Here is a 20598-nt window from a genome sequence, read left to right on the forward strand (position 1 = left end):
TGGGGGGGGGGCTGACCCAATCCTTATGTAGCACTGCATCAAAACATTTTGCCAATATTTTTGGCAGTTCTTAAAGACTCTAGCAAATAAATAGGAAATTATATCAACTGGCATTCAGTCATATCTTATAATTCACTGTGCTCTTATACATGGCCATATGACTGTGAATACTAAAAATGCTACATGTAACAAATCAGTTCTCTTTCTCCTAGACTTTGATTTAATGATGTGATGGTTAATGACAAGAAATGTTAAAATGTACCCAGAAAAAATAAAATGGGCTTATTTAATTTGAAACAACAGAAAACCCTATATTACCAGTTAATATATTATAAAAGTAATTTCATATTTTGAATCATTGTGATAAATTGTCTGTATCTTTCTGTATAGTTATTCATTTTTGTATTATTTTATTAATGTTTCTAATCTTTCTTTTTCCCAGGTAGTATTTTTGATATCAGTTATTCTGATTAATACATTTAAATTGCTGATATAGTAAGAAATGTGAGAGAGTCCTGGGGCTAGGCCTTTCTCTGACAACCACAGATGCTGGAAATAAAGAAGTTAAGAGTAAACAGGATGGAATAAAAGTCCTAACTAATGCCCTCATTCTGTTTCCATCTACCATCATACTCACAGTATGTGTATTTCTGCAATTAGTTTATAAAATCTAAAAGAAAAGGAAATGTATATAGAAATTTCCATAATGTAGATTGCAATCCTGACATGGCCTTGTGGCACTACTACAATAAAATTAATGATCATTCAAAAATTTGCTTATTTTTCTATGCTTGACTAATAAAGAAGAGGAACTATAGAAATATATCTAAATTCACCTTCCAAAAATGGTGCCATTTAATTGAGGGATCTTTGGTTTCAGGAGTTGCAGATGGTTAGGGTAGACTCTATATATACTAAGAAATTATTCTGAGATTATTTTACAGTGAAAGACCATGGAGAAACAACAAGGCTTTTTGTTTCAAGCAGCAGTGCCCCATGCAATCAACCTCATGCTGAGAACCATTTATTACCATAACATATGACACAGAAAAATCTAAAGAGACAGTGAGGGGTAAATTTCAGATTATCACATGCCATTCTAGCTGTGACTTTCTCATTAACTTTAAAAGAGTCATGTTGCTCAGACCAGCTCAAAGCTTTGAAAATTTTACCCCTTTAAAAGTCTTAAAATCAACTGTGCTGAACATCAGATTTTTTTTCCATGTTTCCTTTCACTTTCAGGAACTCACAGAAACTACCAACTAAGCAGATTATTTCAGCTCACTTTATCTGTACAGGAGAGACCTTCACCCTTGAATAAAAGGACACCACCTCTACCTTAGTTAGAATAGAACGAGATGTTATAGCCCTTCATTAATTATACATAAGGAGGGGAAACAGAGACTACGGAATATACATAATAGTTATGCTATTTTCAACCAATAACCACTTCTAAAGTTAAACTTGGGTTTCTTTATCACTAAGTGTGTCATAATAGAAGTAGTGACAAATCAGGAGAGTATCCAGAAATATAACAAAGAGAGTGGGGACATAAGTATGTGTGAATGGTTCTCTGCTAGACAGACACCTTGAGGTGATGTAGAGGCTTATGAATCCAAAATGAGGATGTAACAAAGATATGTCAACTTTTTCTTTGTCCTTGTTATTCAAACAGAAGAGTCCATAGTCCTGCCTACCCAAAATGTGCTATTATATGCTCAAAGGCCATAATTATTTCAAAAATAGACTTTTGAGAGAACCACATAATTAGTCCAGTACAGCTGGTATAAAAATTATTGGCAGAAGTAGTGGTATCATTAAAAAGTTGGCACTAAAGCATATCAGCAGTACCCTAGGGCAAGTTAAACACACAATACCCCTAGTAAATATTTTAGAATAATATACACAGAGGGCACCTATTTTTTTTAACACTACTGAACCAGTCTCAAGACAATGGCTAGGTGCAGGCATGCAAAAAACCCAAGACTGACTCAATTTAAGTTATGCTATTTTCTACCAGCAGCATAGTTTAGATCGGTAATGAGCAGAACACACCTTGACCCTTTTGGTGATGGTGGTGCGGTAATTCTTAGACCAGGTTCCATCATTTTTAATCAGTCTATGTGTGCCAAACTTCTGTTCTGTTATGGGCACTTTCTGATCACTTTTACAAGTAAAAGAGCAATGTCTGTGCCTGACCAATGACAAAATGGACAAAATGGTAAAATGGAACTGTATTATAGGCTGTTTTTGTAAACATTCGAAATCAGATTTGCTTTGTTTCTGGAGTTAAGCTAGACTGAGGCACAGGTATTGTATGTTTGTGCTCAGAACTTTCACTCTTGGGTAACAAAAAAAAGCATGCCTGCTAAGGAGCCTATGGTGGAATTCAGGGGCCTGAATTCAAAATTAAAATATTACAGTCTATGCGCATCTGCTGCCTTGACTGCCACAATTCTGAAGAAGCACTATTCTTTCTAACCTTAAAGTTTCCCAATTGTTTTTGGGTGTTCGCAGAAATACATCAGTCTTGACAGGTCTGAGCAGTCTTTCTCCAAGCCCTACCAAGATCCAAAAATCAAAACCTTTTTCAAGCTAAAACTTAGAATATCTAGGCATGATCTGAACAGGGTCTATAAAAAAATGCAGTAGCTGTCTCTACTTTCTTTATAATAGAAACAAAGGAGGTAGTGCCCCACTTTTTTTACAATAAGTTAGGAACTGGGCTACTTATCCAAATAAAAGGGATCTATTTGTCTTCATCTTAAGCCTATTCATTGTTTGCCAGCTCTCTTCTTTTATTTGCATTCCTTTCTACTCATCCTGATTTGTCTTTTTTTCCCTCTCCCGTCATCTTTCTTTTTTCTTCATCATTAAATTCATACATGTTTTCCTTTGTCTTTTTTTCAAATGTTATTATCTCTGCTGTTGAATATTTTCCTGCTCATGAAAAATAAACACTTGAAAAATTATCATTACATGGTGGCCAAACAGAAGGCAATCCTTTCTGTAAATGCTACTTTTGTGTAATAGGCATGGTCAGATCAGTACTAGAAACACAGTGAAAGTAATTCATCTGGCTCATTTTTTCCTCTTGACAAAACATTACTGTGGTTATTTTATACTTTATAGTTCATGTTGAATTTATCTTTTCTTTTTCCTTTTTATTTAAGCTCTTACTCTTTTTACTACTTTATGAAAACACAGACTTTTGTCATAAAGAGTCCCTCAAAGTCATCACTTTTCCATGTGTCCTGACTTGTCTATGAGCTTTCTTTTCTACATCAATGATACACAGACTTTTCTTTTGACTCTTAGACATTTTGTTCATCCTATTTTATAATGCATGCACAGTTGTATGATAAAGACTCATCAAAGTCACCACTGTTCTACATTTATCTGCATTGAACTGTCTTTGTCATTTATTAGTCTTTTAAATGTGCTCAGTCTTTTGTATCTAGCTACATTCTCCTTCATTATTTACTATTCCTCTATCATCTCTTTCTGATTTCACCACTCTTTACTCTTTGTCTTTAATTTTCTGGGCCTCGTATAAACACACTTTCAACTACATCTTCAAAGTCAAAAGTCTTGGCAGCATTTTTTTTAACTTAGTACCCTGACTTTTTGTTAATTAACATTTATTTGCATCCTTCCCTGTTTTCACAACCAAAGAACTAAGCACAGGTTTATGTACAGAAATATAGGACTGGGCCATTAGGTTCAGATATTTGTGCTTGCAGGGTACCACCCATGTAATAGTACCCATAACATGGTCTACAATAGTCCTTTCATTCATTACAACCACAAAGCACTGGATAAAAAAATAAAACCCCAAACAACACCTCTTCCCACCTCAGCAATACTGTAAAGTGTCAGGATAGACAAAAATATCATCAATGCTGATTTGTTAGACAAAATATTGTTGAACTATCCTAGGAAATGGAGCAAGTTTGCTGTAAAAGAGGAAGGTAAAATAAAAGTTGTTCCTTGAAGTTTGACCTGAGGGAAAATTTCTTTTTAATCCCATGTACAGTTCTTGGTGTATGAACCAGGACCCATCAGCCAGATGCCAGTTTTCTCAGTACCATTGAGAACCACTATGGTCAAAATCAATATTCTACCTCTAGCTGTAGCCTAAATAAAGCACTTCAGAAAAAGCTGAAAAACTTTCCCTAGAAAACAATATTAGATTCAAGGGGAGGAAATTCTTCATGAATCCAGCAGGTAAGCAGAAAAGCCACTTTCTATTCATAAACAACATAGAGGCTGAATTTCTTCTCAAACCCCTCATAAGCACACTAAATGTATGAAGACCTGATTAGTATTCCAAGAACACCTCTATCCTATTATATTATCCCTTCCATAAATTTATAAAGTACCATCTTCAGGTTCCCTGCCCCTACTACTTTGTTTGGAGGACCATTCCATAAATTCACTCCTCTAATGTTTAGAAAACTTTTTTCTAATTCCTGGTCCAATTTTATTTCTGACCATTTTGTGCAAGTTAGATCTTTTACAAATATTGGTCTTTAACTTAAGTAGCTCTTCTCCTTCCCTGATACTCACTCTTCAAGTGAATTTATAAAAAAAATAAGGATAAGCTGTACATACCTTTGTTTTGCTAAATTAAACAAATCCAGCTCTACCCACCACAGAGCAGGTCAGTGATTTCCAATTCTTGTTGCAAAGCTGGTCCCTTGGGTAGCCAAGAGAAGGAAATATTCAGGGCCAGGACAAAGCAAGCAAGCCAGAGGGTATGTGAAGCCAAACTCCACACCTGCCTCTAAATAAACTCTTGGCTCTAGACTTGCCTCCAATTAAAATCTCACCTATCCATCTGATGTTGATGTCCAGTCTCATGTTGCACATCAAGATGGCTACTGGCCTGGAAGGAAGGGAAACCTAGGTTTTGGCTTGGAATTTAGTTCTCAATTAGGCAGAAAGTTCCCTGCTATACTGCTCAGCCTCTGTTTCTATGATCAAGGTGGGGGTGATCACCCTCCTGTAGTTGGTGAAGCGCTTGTGGGGGAACACCTAGGGAAGCTGAATATCTACAAGTCAGCAGGACCAGATGAACTACACCCAAGAGTACCAAAAGAACTGGCCAACTTCATTGTACAACTTATGGCAAAATTATTTGAAGACTCATGGCACCTGGGAGAGGTCCCAGAAGATTGAAAGAAGGTCAATGTGGTGTCTATATTCAAGAAAGGGAGAAATGAAGACCCAGGGAATTACAAGCCAATCAGTTTGACCTCAATCCCTGGTAAAATCCTAGAAAAAATGATCAAAGAATAAATTGATAGTCTAACAAAAGACAGTATTCTAAACAATACACAACAAGGCTTCATTGTAGCCAAGCCATGCCTGATCAACTTAATTTCCTTCTATGATCAGGTAACTAACTGGATAGGGGAAATGAGGTTGGTGTCATATATCTAGACTTCAAAAACTTGGTTGATGTCATATACTTGGACTTGGACCTAGTCTCCTTATGGTAAAATTGGGAAAATGAGGCCTCAAGTAATTTACAGTCCAGTGGTTAGGTAACTGGGTTGAAAGTAGGACCTGTAGAGTATTAACACACAGAACTGAGTCAACACAGTGGAAAGTGGCCAGTGGCATCCCTCAGGGTTCAGTACTTCAACCAGTACTTTTCAAAATGTTAATCAAGGATTTGGATTCAGGTATTAAAAGTGAACTGGCAAAGTTCACAGATGACACCAAACTATGGGGGAGTGTGGTCACACTTGAGGACAGGCTGGCAATACAGGCTGACTTGGACAGCCTTGTGAGGTGAGTGAATCTTAACCTGATGGTGTTTAATATGGAGAAATGTAAAGTGCTCCATCTGGGGAGAAATAATCCACAACACACTTACAGACCCAGCAGTGCTACGTTTGCCAGGACCTCGACTGAAAGAAACCTGGGTTAGACCACAGAATGAAATCAGCCACCAATGAGATACTGCAGCTAGCAGAATGAATCAAACATTGGCATTCATCTACCACTGCATCTCAAGCAAGGCTGAGAACGTCATCCTCTCACTCTACTTGTCCTTGGTGAGACCACAGTTGGAGTACTGCATCCAATTCTGGGTGCCACGCTTCAGGAAGGATGTGGAGAAGCTTGAGAGAGTCCAAAGGAGGGCCACACACATGATTAGAGATCTAGAGAGCAGGCCATATGAGGAGAAGCTGAAAGACTTGGGACTGTTCAGCCTGAAGAAGAGAAGACTTAGAGGGGACTTTGAGGAAGCCTATATTAGGGGCATACATCAGAGGCTGGGGAAGCATCCATTCATCAAAGCACCCCAGTGGAAAACAAGAAGCAATGGGCACAAACTGACTGAAGATCACTTCAGATTGGAAACAAGGAAAAACTTCTTTACAAGTCAAGTGCTGAGGGTCTGGAACAGACTCCTCCCTGAAGTGGTGTGGTCATCCACCCTGGTGATCTTCAAAAAGCATCTTAACTCCCATCTTGCTGGGGTCATCTGACCCCAGCAGTCTCTCCTGCCCAAGTGCAGGGGGACTGGATCCAGTGATCTTATAAGGTCCCTTCCAGCCTGTAATTTCTACGAATCTATGAGTCTATTTTATCCAATGCCTCTTAAATGCAAAAAGCAGTGTCACAACTTCAAAAGGAGTGCCATAGAGAGACACTTGGCTAGGGCCTGACTTCATGCTGGGGTAGTTAGAGTGGTGTGCTGGAAAAGCAGAGAAATGTAGGTTCAAAGACTTCTCTGGTCAAGAAGGGCCTAGAACCTTGGGTCTTCTCCTTCTGGAAAACAGAATCCCTACCTGTGTATACATCAAAAATGCCACTTAGAAAACTGCCACTTTAATGACCAGATGGAAATAAGATTCCCACCAAGTATGATTTATTATTATTATTATTATTATTATGTGTAACATGGAATCATAGACATACATAGAAGTCGACAAAAATTAAAAAGTACCCTCTTGGTTTTACCCAAGTAGGACTGCATGTACTTTTTTAATATACAGATTTTGAAAATTCTCTTGAAAATCATAAAATAAAACTTTAAATGTAAGAAAATCTATAAAAGTTCTTTACAGCTGTTATAGAGAGCTAGTCCAAAAGTCTAACCCAAAAATCTTGAGAAAAACATAATATGTATGCCAAAGCTCATGGCAATGATTTTTTTAAGGCACCTGGAATGTATGAAATGTTAGAAATCTTAGCATGGTATTTGAACCTACCAATGAAAAATATTCTAAAAGCAATGAAAAAATACTGTCCATGTAATGACTGAAGTGAAACCTTATAAAAAAGCATAATTTATTACAGGTTTCCTCTATGCATCTATAGAAGCTTAGGTAATATAGGAATTATATTTTTAAAGCCTACAGAAGGTAATAGAAAATAATATCCATATTACAAAGTTAAAGTGTTAAAAAGTCTACTAAGAGAAATTCATCTCTTGAAACTTAATTTGCAAACCTAAATTTAGCTATTACACTTAGAGATCTAATTTGCCAAGAGCCATTCCAGACCTGCCTCCAAATAAAATCTCATCCTGTCCACCAGATGTTGATGTCCAGCTCTTCACTGAAGTTCAACACGATGAAAAAAAGATCTCTTTTAAGTTCATTCTAACCTTTCCCCAAAACTTCTATTTAAACCTGGGAAAACACATGCCTGTCACTCAAGCCCATATTCTGTAATACAGCACTAGTTACATGACTGCTGAAGCCCAGGCTTCTGGAGTATCCCTGGTATCAATACCAGGCTAACCAGGCTAAAACTCATTCAAATGCATCCACCTGTGCTGCTATCATGCTCTTAACTTCAGTGTATATGTACTTCAAGATAGTTTGTCCTATCCAACCATACAGCAAAAGTTCTTCTCTAGACTCCCATCATTTTATACCTCATTTACTTTTTGGACCTTTTCCTATGCCTTGAGAAATGCAATCTGCTTTCAGAATGCATTCTTCTGTTAATTCAACCACATCACCCTAGTCCTTGAATCCTTCCATTGGTTTTCACTTCTCTGTCTCGTCAACCTGTTTCTACTTTCAGTGGGGGCTATGGCTTTCCCTAACACTCCATAATCATCTTTCATTTCTAATAGAAATGTCAAGTCTCTTATCTGATTGTGCCGTGATAGTGTATGTTGTTCACTTGTAAAAATTTCAAACAAGCCCCTTCATGCTTTCTTCTAGGCTTAGGAAGACCTGCTTGTAATATCTACAAGACCATTTCATTCTTCTTCCTTAAAATCCTTACCAAAATTCTTCTTTTCATCTGATGCCTACAAAAATACCAACAATTTTTAGGTCATTGAGTCTTTATATAGCTGCCTGTCATGTTGTTTAATTATGTTTCATTGGTATCCTCTTTCTGTCTCCCTGTACAGATGTATTACACTTAAATTGTAAACTATCTAGGGCAGGGACTGACTTTTTACACAATGTGTACAACGCTTAGAAAAATTAGATACTGGTCCGTGGCTAAATCTATCAGATGCTACAATAAATACTAATAGTAGCATTCTTTGTTAAATTTTGTGGGTATTTCCATGTTTAATTTTGATTAAGAGTGGTACATTTGTCTTTATTAGTTACTGCTATGAAAAATTTACAGTGGAAAAAATAAACATGCTTGGAGTTCTATTAAATAACACATATTATATCTATTAAATATGACATTACCCCTGAAGTCAATGGCAAAATTCCTGTTAAATTCAGTGAGTTATGAATTTCAACCTCTGTGAGTAAAATACATACTTTAATCTCTGTTTCTTTTAAACAGCAAAATAATTTAGATTTTTCCAATCATAGAGGATGTAGTGCATTGACTTGTAAAGTACTGTGGCTGGTTGAGACCATGTCTGCAGTAGTATTATTCTCTTTTAACTGATTGGAGGACAAAAGTCTTGAATACCATGTAAAAAGTATACACATCTCCTTCTGCACCAGTTTTGGGAAGTAGTAGGAAACTGGTGAGGTTCAGTTAGGAAAAGTATGGGGAAATGGGAGTGGGTAATAGTCATGTTCTTTTTCTTATAAAAGAGGAAGTTACGGACTCCAGATTTTGTTACAAATCAGGTTTGCTACCATTTTGATGGCTTCTGACCTTTTCTCCCCCACCTTTGGTCTTCACCCTTTCCCAAGCTTAACTAGTTTGGTGCATTATGGAAGCACATTTAGTTGAGTATTCCATGAAATACAAAAGAGATCAGCTGTTTGTCTAATTTCTATTTACAATCACAATTATTAGAAATAATACTGAAATTAAGAGAAATGAAAACTAAATTAAGTCAATAAGGTAGCAAGTTAGGTCCTAAAGGACATTTTATGAACTTAGATCATAAATTAATTATAATATTAAAACATTCCATCCTAACAGCTGTCACAGTGTACAGTTTGGCATATTTTTCAAGTTGTAAAACTAGTTGGCAGAGGTTTGAGGCTTCATCAAAGCATAAGCACAATTTACACAATGAGCAATGACTGGTTTTCTAAGCTTTTTCATTATGAATTCCTCTTCTGAAGAAATTTGTAATTTATGCATCAAAAAAACACTCCAGGTTCAAATTACCATAGAAGCTCTTAGCCAGTAAGAACTTTTTTTTCACATTGAAATGCTTTTATTGTTTTTCATTTAGCAGAGCAGTTGGCTTTAGAAGTTTGTTTACACTCCTATAAGGTAAAGTTTATTTTAAAATGATTTTTTTTTTCAGGTGACATACAATAGAGCATTAGAATAGCTTCATAAAATTCACATTTGTATGTATCAATATTACACATTGGTATGCTAAAAGCAAGACATTCAACTTTCTTTTTACCAAGTTCCCAGTTGGTTTTCCGAAACATTATAGCACAGGCTGGCTGACCTTTTAAGGGTACCTGGATCCAACCTGTCCTGTGATGGACCAGTTTCTTTCTCAACTGGTCCTTGACTGTGGGACCTGGTTTAATGATTACACCCAACAGGACAGGCAGTCATGGTTTTCCTACAATATGATGGAAGCTCATTTTAGGCTGCATGAGCGACATTGCTTCTGATGATTAGCCATGGGGCAATCATGGGGAGCAGCCTGAAAGGCCTCCGACTTGACTACATTGATTATGATTATTGTGCTACTTTGAAAGTTTTGACTTCAATTAAAAAAATGGCAATTTAAAAAGCACTGAATGTGGGGGGAGACTTTTTTGGGCTGAGAATACATCCCAGAGCGACATACAACATTACATAAATTGTCTCTTTCTACTGATTTGGGCAATCTTCCAGGAGATAAGTCAAAAGCTGTAGGATTTTACAGGTGGGCATCCTTGATTAATTTGTTACACAGCATTCTAGTTCTACAGTAAATTTAGCAGTTCTCTTTTAGATCCTTGCCTAATATAAGTATATAATATTTTCTTACTCACTGTACAGTGGGTCTTCTGAAAAAAGTAGTATCTAAGCATGTAACCACAGGCCACTTCAGCTTCCCTACATCAGATGGAAACTGTATTTTCCTGAACATGCAGCTCTGTCACAATCTCTTTCACATCACAGCTGAAATTCCACTGCTGATGCATACATCCCTTGAAATGCTGAGATACTGTCTATTAAATTGAAAATTCTATTTAATATATATAAGAAATGAACACATTGGAGCCAAAAGAACATTAGCAGATAGTGTTATTGTATGAAAAAATTCAAAGTGAATTCATTATGAGTAACAGAATATTTAAAAAATCATTACAAGGGATTATTTGGATAATGGGACTTTTTGCTTCCATATGTCTTATAAAGAAATTATGGATACTTAAATTCTTTCCTGGCAGTTTTTGGAAAATGTTTGGAATCCTTAATGCTTGATTTGAATGGGAGGTTGGAGCCGTTACCAAATATTTCCCAGTATTATAATGCTCTCTCAGGTATAATTAAAGTTCAATAGATATTAACAATAGCAATCCCCCAATATGGTCACACTGTACATCTTTCATTTTTTAATGGATCATTTTTTACCTTCCTTTCTTTTGTGATTATCGCAATTTAATTTTTAGCCATCTTTGTCTTCCAGAACAAACAGGATATGGATATGAATATGGATTTGTAAAGTTAAATCAGTAAATAAATAGGGATGAGGTAATTCTGGCCTCTTGAGTACCGTAAAGAAGCAAAACTGGTACTTTAGCTCTTATATCTTGGCTAAATCATTTCCAATTTTAGCCACAGTACCAAGTGGCAGTTCTGTTTTAGACTCAGTAAGGACTTAAGAGTCTACTTATCAGTAGGAATCCTGGTTTTTCTCTGATAAAAAATCACAAATTCTCTGATTAAAAAATTACACATTTTCTGAGAGAAACTCCAAAATCCATGATTAAAATGAAATGCCACTATAAATATGAGTATCAGTTGAGCACAATGTTTTATTGATATATTTATAATCGTAAAGCACTTTGGAAGCCTACCACTGTCTCAATCACTGTAATAAAATAAATTCTAAATACCTATAAATTTTGGCATATGATTTGGGGTTTTTTATCATGAAAAATCAGTAGCTTCTTCTGCCCCTTCACTCACCAGGACACTGGTCCAGCCCCTCACTCCCCAACCATAGCCCTCCCATCCCTGCTGGTGCCCCTGAATCCTCAACCACATCCCCCTGGCTCTGCTGGTGCACCTCACCCCATACCCATAGCCCCCTATCCCCCAGCCCTGCCAGAGGGGGCCCTCAGCTGACACGACTACAGGGCCAGGGACCTGGGTCCACAATCCCTGTCTCCCTACAACAGTGCCCAAGCCCCAGCTTCCACCCATAGGAGGCAGCAGCTGCTGCAGCCTGACTGGGGAGCAGAGCAAAGAACCGAGCTCCCCCTCCCCCACGGCAGCATGGTTGGAGCAGAGGCTATGGGAGAGCCAAGTGCAGGCTTCCCGCTGCAGGCTCAGGCTGCCTACTTCATGCTCGCCCCTGGGGCTTCCACGGGCAAGTGAGAGGTACCTAATGCAATGAGGCAGAGCAGGGCTGGGAGGGGAAGTTTCTTGCTGCTGCAAGCCCTATGCTACCATAGCGAGACATCCCTTGCCTGCCCGGCAGCAGTGAGAGGCCAATACTGCTGCTGGGTAGGCAGGGAATACATCACCAGGGTAGTGTAGGGCTTACAGCAGCAAGGAGCTTCTCCTCCTGGCCCCACTCCACCTGCTGTGCCAGGTCTCATCCTCTGGGCTGTGGAGGGTCCAGGGGGAGAGCAGCAGGGCATTGAGCCTGAGCCCGCAGTGGACAACCCACACCTACCCCCACGCCGCACACAGATCTAGGGACATGAGCCCCCCCGTCCCCCAGGAGTGAGCACAGTAGCAGGAAGCCAGCCCTCCCCCTTGCTCCTTTGATAAGCCACCAATGGCTCCATCCACCTCCCTTCCCAGGCCCTGCATTCACGCATTTTGGCCCTGCGCCCCAAGCCCCACATACCACCTGGCTGGGCAGCAGCCCAGCTGCAGCCCTGCCCAATTCTCTCCCTCCCTCCATCCTTATGGAGGCTTCAATCTCTCCTGCCCTCCATGAGAGTTACCTGCAGGAGCTGCTCTCCAGGCTGCCTGGCAGAGATGTGCATGTACATGCATATGGCGACCCCTGCCTGACCACCCTCCTCCCACTCCCCCTGGTCATTTGCATGCTGGAACTCTTGTCGGCCAGCAGAGAGCTCTTTTCCAAAGTAGAAAATCTGTATGTTTCACCATTAAAATGAGAAATCCATGTTTTTCTCAGTTAAAAAAGAAAATCTGCATTTTTCCATAGGGAACAGAAAACCTGGATCCCTGATTATCAGGTAGCTCAATGCCTAACTTTCAAGTATCTAGTATCCACAGTGGAAAATAAACCCCATAAAATACATGCAGAAATTAGGCATCTCAGAATGGGATCCACACTGAGTAGAAGGCATGGCTAAGCAATAGGTAATGTTAAGGGGAGCATCACCCTTTTCAGGAGCTTAGGATTCCAACTCATAATTATAGCAAGGCACCTTTAAGAACCATCACCTCTGAGATCCATCTGATAGAACGGTGTGAATAGGTGGCCCCCTACATCTATGCCTTAAAAGGAACTAGTCCATGTCTCATTCTTAAAACATCGTGCATGTGTGTGTGTGGCGGGGGAGGGGTTGGACTCAGAAAAGACTGAGAATTCTACAAAATCACCATGATGAAAATAAGCAGAAGTAATGTCTGGTAAATGAGAAGTAGAAATGCTGTGGAACACCACAGCATATTTGTCAGTGGAAATACAGGTTTTCCTCACTTCATGTGGGTTCTGTATGTGTGAATTCACTCTTATGCAATGACACTTTTTATATAAAAAATTCTTTATATGTGAGATAAATTCACTCTTATGCAATTGGTGTAGTGGAAGCCCACAGTCAACTGCTTTGTGAGGTGTCTTGTGGGAGTGACGTGTACCAAAAGATAGTCTCCTGTGTGGATCTGTGTTCCTTACTCATCATCTGTGACCTGTGTTTCTGTAGTTGCCATCCCCATTATGGTAGCATTCACTACCACTCTGTGCTTGTGTGTTCTGTCTGCTGTTGGCAAGTACCGAAATTGTCTTGTAAAAGTGGGAGAGATGGGTCTGGGGCTCATTACAGTCAAGGTCTACAGAACATATCCCTATTTGTTATGTTGTAAAGTCGGTTCCCTATTTGTTATATTGTGAAGTGCTAATTCAAGTTATGCACTATTTTCCAGGAACACATGTACAGCATAAAGTGAGGAAAACCTGTATGTTGATCATACATTCTGTCTTGGATTAGGATAGATGGAAACAACTTAGTGCGTGTACATCAATGCAAGCGTCTAGGAAATAAAATGGAAGAATTTGAATTCTTGGTGTGTGATACAAGACTGGTCATTATAGGAATGGCTGAAATATGGTGGAAGAGCATGCATGACTGGGATACAGCAACTGAGGGTACAAACTGTTTAGGAAAGATAGAATAAAAATAGTTGGGTAGGAAAGCATTAATGAAAATGTGGATGTGATGATGTAACAGATAAAACAAACCTGTTTGGGTGCAAATAACATTAGGAGGGAACAGTACCTCAGAGATTTCTAGCTAAAGAGCATTGTTTTCCTTGTCAGGGTCACAGAAATTTTGAATGTGGGGACAGGAAAGAATTCTTCCCCTAGCTCAAATCACCACAGACTATAGGCAGTTATGGCTTCCTTGGTAACACTGGGCACTGTCTCTTTCCTAGGCTCTTTTGAGCAGGTATTAACCAAGCATTTCACTCAATGGTGCTTCCAGGCCTATGTTCCAGTATTTTTCCCTCTGTTATACTGTATTATAATGACATAGTGGTTAGAGCAGTTCCCCAGTATGTGGGAGAGTTGAATTCCTTTCTCCCTAGACTGGTTCAAATGCACCCCTCCAGAAGAAATCAAAGATTTTCCAAAATAGGTATAATAACTTATATTAGATGCAATAGTTACCCTTACCCTTACCAATCCAAGTACAGCATACCCTCTAAATGTGGGGTGGGCGGTACTGTCTCTCAAAATTAAACCCAGCTTACTTTTAACAGAAGAACAACTTATATCCCCCTGGGAATTGCTGCCCAACTGGACATCAAGAAATGCATACATAAAATATCACAAACCAGAAGAGTACTTACATTCATGCTTTTGTTAGATTCATTCACTAAGGAGCCAATGGATTGAGGTCACAGTGTTGAGATCACAGTGTTGAGATCCTTGGTTTATCTTTACAAAGAAACCAGACAAGTTGAGTTCTGTACATCTGTGTTTCCTTACTGACTCCCAAACTACTGTAGGCTTATCTTACACACACACACACACACACACACACACACACACACACACACACACTCCCTTAAACAAAATGTTTGTCATTCCAAGCATTCACAATACCCTTGTATTTCAATACACAGAGCTATTTTTGACTAAGCACTAAAACACATAGATATATAGTGAAATGCTTAGGTTTTCACATGAAAGCAGAAATTTAGGCACATAAGAATGGCATATAAATCTGACTAAAAACACTTACCTGGCCCATACAAAATATTCAGAAAAGAGAGGCTCCTACTACATATGTATTTGCCTTCAGTGTTGGAACTCCCTTGAACAGGGCCTATTTTTTGATAATTTTATTAAAAGTGTCCCAGTTCCATTTCATGCTTTAGATAACTAAGTTTTTTATTAGACCTATTCTTGTGTCCCTTCAAAATTTTAATTTGTCAACCGGTTTTCTGAGGGTTTTCTTTCCCACATAGCAAAATTGCATCTTGTTTCTCTTATTCTTAAAAACAGTGGAATGGTAGCTACTCAAAACACTCCCATAAAATTCATTCTTCAGTGGAAATTAAAAATACCAAACGCTCACTCCAAAAGGAAGAGTATAACTCAGTTTTAACATTTCTGACACATTTCCTTTTGAATGAAAATTCTTAGTCAATATAATTTAGCAATTAATGTGGTCTTCTACAATAATATGCTATGACTTGTACTCCAAATTTTATCCCTAAAGTGGAATATGAAAACCTTCAGTTATGATTCTGTTTGGCTTTTGTGAATACACATCAACTCTTTATTTTTTATTGATTTTTTTTCTTTTTCCCAGTTTAATTATCAATGCTTAATAGTGCCACCATTACAAAATCTTTCTTCTAGAATCTTTAAATAACCTCTTGAAAAATTAAATTGATACCATAACAATAGAAATAACCTGTGCAAAATAAGAATGGTGTCTTAGAATTAATTTCTTAGAATCATTACAAACAGACTTTTTTATATGTCCTGAAATAACGAGGTTTCATTTGGCTTAACTAAATTATCAATATTATTCAAAAAATGTCTGCATCATATTGTAGTGTGACTTGGTTTAAACATTTTCTTTAGTTCAGAGACAGAGAGGCTATATACCATGCAGTTGTACAGGACATAATTAGGAAGCAGAAATCAATATCCCTCTGGCAGCCACTTTCATAAAGAACTCCATCTAATCAAATTTTCTTTCCCAAATTATTAAGTAGTGTCAATATCCAGTTACTTCAATTTATAAAGTCAGTTAACAAAATGGTATAATTTTAAAATACATACATAAATAAATAAACAAATAAATAAAGCAAAGCACACTGTGGTGAAACGGGTATTTAAAGAAGCATAGATTATGATGGATTTGAATAAAGTATTTCTTTCGTGAATTAAATTGAGTGGGGGAACTGTAGCTTACATGCATACATACCAGTTGAATAGCCTCAAGTTTAAATGTACTTGTTGTACTAAACAGAGATGAAGACAATCAGCCCTTAAATAAAGGATGTTGGCAGATGCAAAACCTGTCCCAGAGGTGAGTCCTCACAACATGGCCTTACTCTTTCTACCACACTGCGTGATCAGTTTGACCTCCTCTTCTGGAGCTACTTTCAACAACCACTTGTGAATTTCCTCTACTGCAGAATGCATTAACCTGCATGTCCAGTGGTCTACACCCACGCACATATATGTAGTTGTTTTTGACTTATTTCAAGGTCTTTATTTTATTCAACAAATCCCTGCATGGTTTGGATTAACTGCAAGTGCTAGTATACTCTGGCTCATATTTACCTTATAATTTTTGAAGTCATATTGTGGTTTGGTCTAACAAACCCTGAGCTTGTTAATGAGGTGGCATTCCTGAAGTTCCACTTCAGTAAAGCATTCAAGAGCATGCTACATTTTAACCTTAAATCAATAGGAAATTTATGTGCCTAAATTAATCTGTTAATCATGATTTTCAAATGTATGAATGAAGTCAGGTTGTCTTATGGAAGAAAATCTCTCAGTCAGTTCATTTACATAAAACCTTGTTATTGTTTGACGTTTAAAAAATACTATGCATATAGCCATAGTATTTTAGTGAGTAGATATTTTAAATAATAATACATCCTTGAAAATTCATGTGATTAATCAAGACACACCTTTTAAGAGATTTTTAATGAACATCAATGATTGTACAAGTAAATATGGGCATATATTCTTTTCTTCTACATTGCTGCCTGCAGGGCAAGCTCTAAGTCCTGATATAAGATCAATTGTGGCCAACCTCTGGCTTTCAGATACACCTTCCACAAGTAAGCTTGCAGGTAAGGGGTGCAGGAACATAGAAGTCTTCATTTCAAAATCTTTTTAATGCATCTTCTAAGAAATCTGACACAATGGTAAGGGGAAATGTAAGATGTCTACTTTTTCTGGGCAGTAATAAGCTAACGAATCCCTAGGAGTGGGTGTTAACTAAAGCACTATACCCAGAACTAGGCCTTACTAGTAGGGGTGTGAGAAATGGGCCATATTAGATTTGTATTCAGTACAAATCAGGGACAGTGATTCTGTTAGTTGATTTGGATCGCCATCACCAATTCAATTCAGCCGAATCCGAATCTGAAGATTCAATGTTAATTCAGAGAATCAGCAATTCAGCAATAGACATACCTTTAAATATTTTTTTCTACATACCTTGAGGTACCAGGCATGGCTCATGAACGCTGTGATCCTGGAGCAGATGGAGCATCCCACAGGAGCATACCCCTCCCCCCCGTGTGCTTCAGCAGTGGACTCAGAAGTGGACTGGAAGCATTTCTGGTTCACGTTCACTTCTGGGTCTGCCAGGAAGTGCACAGGTCCCCACCCCTGTGCCCCTCTGGCTTGGTGATTAGGTGTTGAGGACCCCATGTGACTCCCAGACCCAGGAGGCACCAGTCGCCAAGCCAGGGAGGTGTGGGGGAGGGCCCTGTGCACTCCCCGGCAGACCTGGAAGTAGACCAGAAGTGCTTCTGGTCCACTTCTGGCTGCTGAGAGCGCTGGGGACCACCCTGCGCTCCTGTGGGATGCTACATCTATGCCAGCATCATACTATTCATGAGCCACCTGGTACCTTAGGTATGTAGAAAAAACATTTAAAGCTGCGTCTATGTCTGAATTGCCGAATCTTTCCAAATCTCTCTGAATTGATTCAGAGAGTTCCAATTCGATTTAGAGAGATTAAAGGATCTCCTGATTCAATTTGGATTTGGGGATGCAGCCACCAAATCAGGCTGTATCTCCACCAATTTGAATCAGGGACCAAAGTTTCTCACAGCCCTACTTACTAGATCTTTCTATCCTTGAATTAATAATATTTTGGAATAACAGAAAATTGATAGTGTCTTCTTTTTATTACGTGAAAAATATGGTGCACAAATAAGATTGCTAAAAAGAAAGTTATGTACAGCAGGCTTGTATTTCAGCTGAAAGAACATTATATTCTATCAAAAACCAAACATTTAAAATGATCAATAGCATTGGATGTATTGTAATTCCACAGTATCATGCTGATTTCCAGTAAATACTAAATGTTTTATATTTGATATGGGATTATACCACACTGTATTTGAAAGCATTTTGAATAGTTCCCATTTTTTCCTTGATTCATTGAGTGAATTCCTGCTGGTCCTTTTATTCATTTCTTTCTATTTTGGTTATTTCTCTCATGCATCTTAAGTGAAGAATCTATCCCTTTTGTGTTTCCTTCTTCATAAAGTCTTTTTTTCTGAATGGAGAAGTAAAGATTACTTTGTTTCTTACTATAACATATTCCAGAGGATTGTAGATTTGGAGTGTTTGCAGTTCTTATCTTGCACCTTTTGTCATTGCCTATGTTCACACAGTTTGAAGAGAGATAATCCATATGAAAAACAAATCTAGTAAAGAAAAAAAAAAGGACACTTGTCAACAAAATATAAAAACTCAAAAGTTTCTATTGTTGTCATAAAAAGCGCTGTACCTATGCAAAAAAGTGAGTATTTTATATTATGACTGCAGTTAAAGTGTGTACAATCTTATACCTATTATGAGGGAATGGAGAAAACTGGATATTCTGAAAACCTTATGTTAAGAAAACATAATTTAAGTATGAATACATATATATCATTCTGATCTCTCAGCATAGTTATACCATATTGTGAAAACTGGGAGAACTTATAAAACCTAAAACTTTACTAGCAGTGAATAGATAAGACATATAAATAGCAATTGTTAGAGAAGCTGAAAATGCACAAGCTTATAGTCCATGGAAATGAACTTCCACTATGGTATACGCAAATCAAAAAAGAAACAGTGTATGGGTATAAAACCATATCAATAGGAATGAGACTGTGTTACAGGTCATATTTCATGTAGAGAGGAAAGAGTCTTCCATCAACTGATGTTGCCACATTTTGAAGACATGCTGGAGAATTTTAGTTGATTCATTTGGTAACAGATTATTCTCTCAGAATTTAAAGATCAAAAGATAAAATTATTATATATGTTGTTTCAATGTTTTCTTCTATTTCTGCACTGGGGTCTGTTTTTTAATAAATGTGCCAATTAATCTAAGATAAGAATTTGCCTGTCGAAAGCAAACCTCACAGTCATACACAAAAAGACAAGTTATGACAGTTGTGAAAATAATTCATTTTTCTACAACTGTCCTTAAATTCATTTTTAGCACCAAGATACAAGGATTAGCCAAGGATTTGCAAACTTAAAGATGAATAACAGGTTAAATAAATTGCATTACATGCTGGCATTTTTTTTCAATTTAAGGAACAGATTATAGGTTGCATTCAGAGATTGCCATTCAGTATTTTATGTTTATTCACCATAAATTACTTTAAACGGGTAATAATTATTTTTAACAATTTATTACAAGTGAATGGTGGTTTTTATTTGTTTTCATTAATCAATGACAGACTACAAAATTTGTCTTTCTTGCCATGATCAACCCATTAAATGCTTCTCTTGGATTTATATAGGATCTCATTACTTAATCATTTTTATTCAATGACAAAAATAATTACATTTATATTATACATTTTTTATTTTATAAGAATGCTTTATGTTATCTTTAAGTAAAATAGCAGATGCAAACACTGTTCCAACTGGGGGAAAAAAGTTGAAAAATCATGTGAACAAGAGAAAGCAAGGAGAATAATATCCTAAAGGTAGGGTTCTTAAATGCCAAATGCCCTTTCTCAGTTTCAACCATTTATTCTGAAAATGCCCTATCAAAAAGGCTTAGAGGGAGCAGTTTAATTACTGTTCCTTTGACATATATAATATATTTTCAAAAGCAGGTCTCTACATTTATTTAAGGCCAAATGTTGTACAACAAAACTGTCCTCTGAGGTATTTTACCCTAACATCCATTTTTTCCACATGGGCTACATAGCTATTTTTTTCAATAACTATGTCATTTCTAAAAATATTTTTAAATCAGCCTTAAATCATGTTCTTCTTTAATAGGGCATAAGCTACCTGAGCATGGTGGGTGAAAAAGAAATAATAAAGCATAATGTTATTAAAAAAACCTCAAAAAGTCCCTAGTCTCATGCTTGAGAGGTACTTTTATTTTCATGTGAAGATGGAAACCTTTCAATATTTCACTTTAACACCAACAAAAAGTGATTTAATCTGAAAATGAGTGGGTTGTAAGCAATATTAACAAATGACACAGTCCTCTGAGTTATTGAGCACCTTTTGAGAGGACTTGTGTGTTCACAAATTGCTATTACTGCAGAGGCTGAGCCGCAGCTAGCAAGCGGCTGAGTAATTGT

Source organism: Crocodylus porosus, unplaced genomic scaffold (assembly GCF_001723895.1).
Source record: "Crocodylus porosus isolate Cpor-Errol unplaced genomic scaffold, CroPor_comp1, whole genome shotgun sequence".
Classification (NCBI taxonomy): domain Eukaryota; kingdom Metazoa; phylum Chordata; order Crocodylia; family Crocodylidae; genus Crocodylus; species Crocodylus porosus.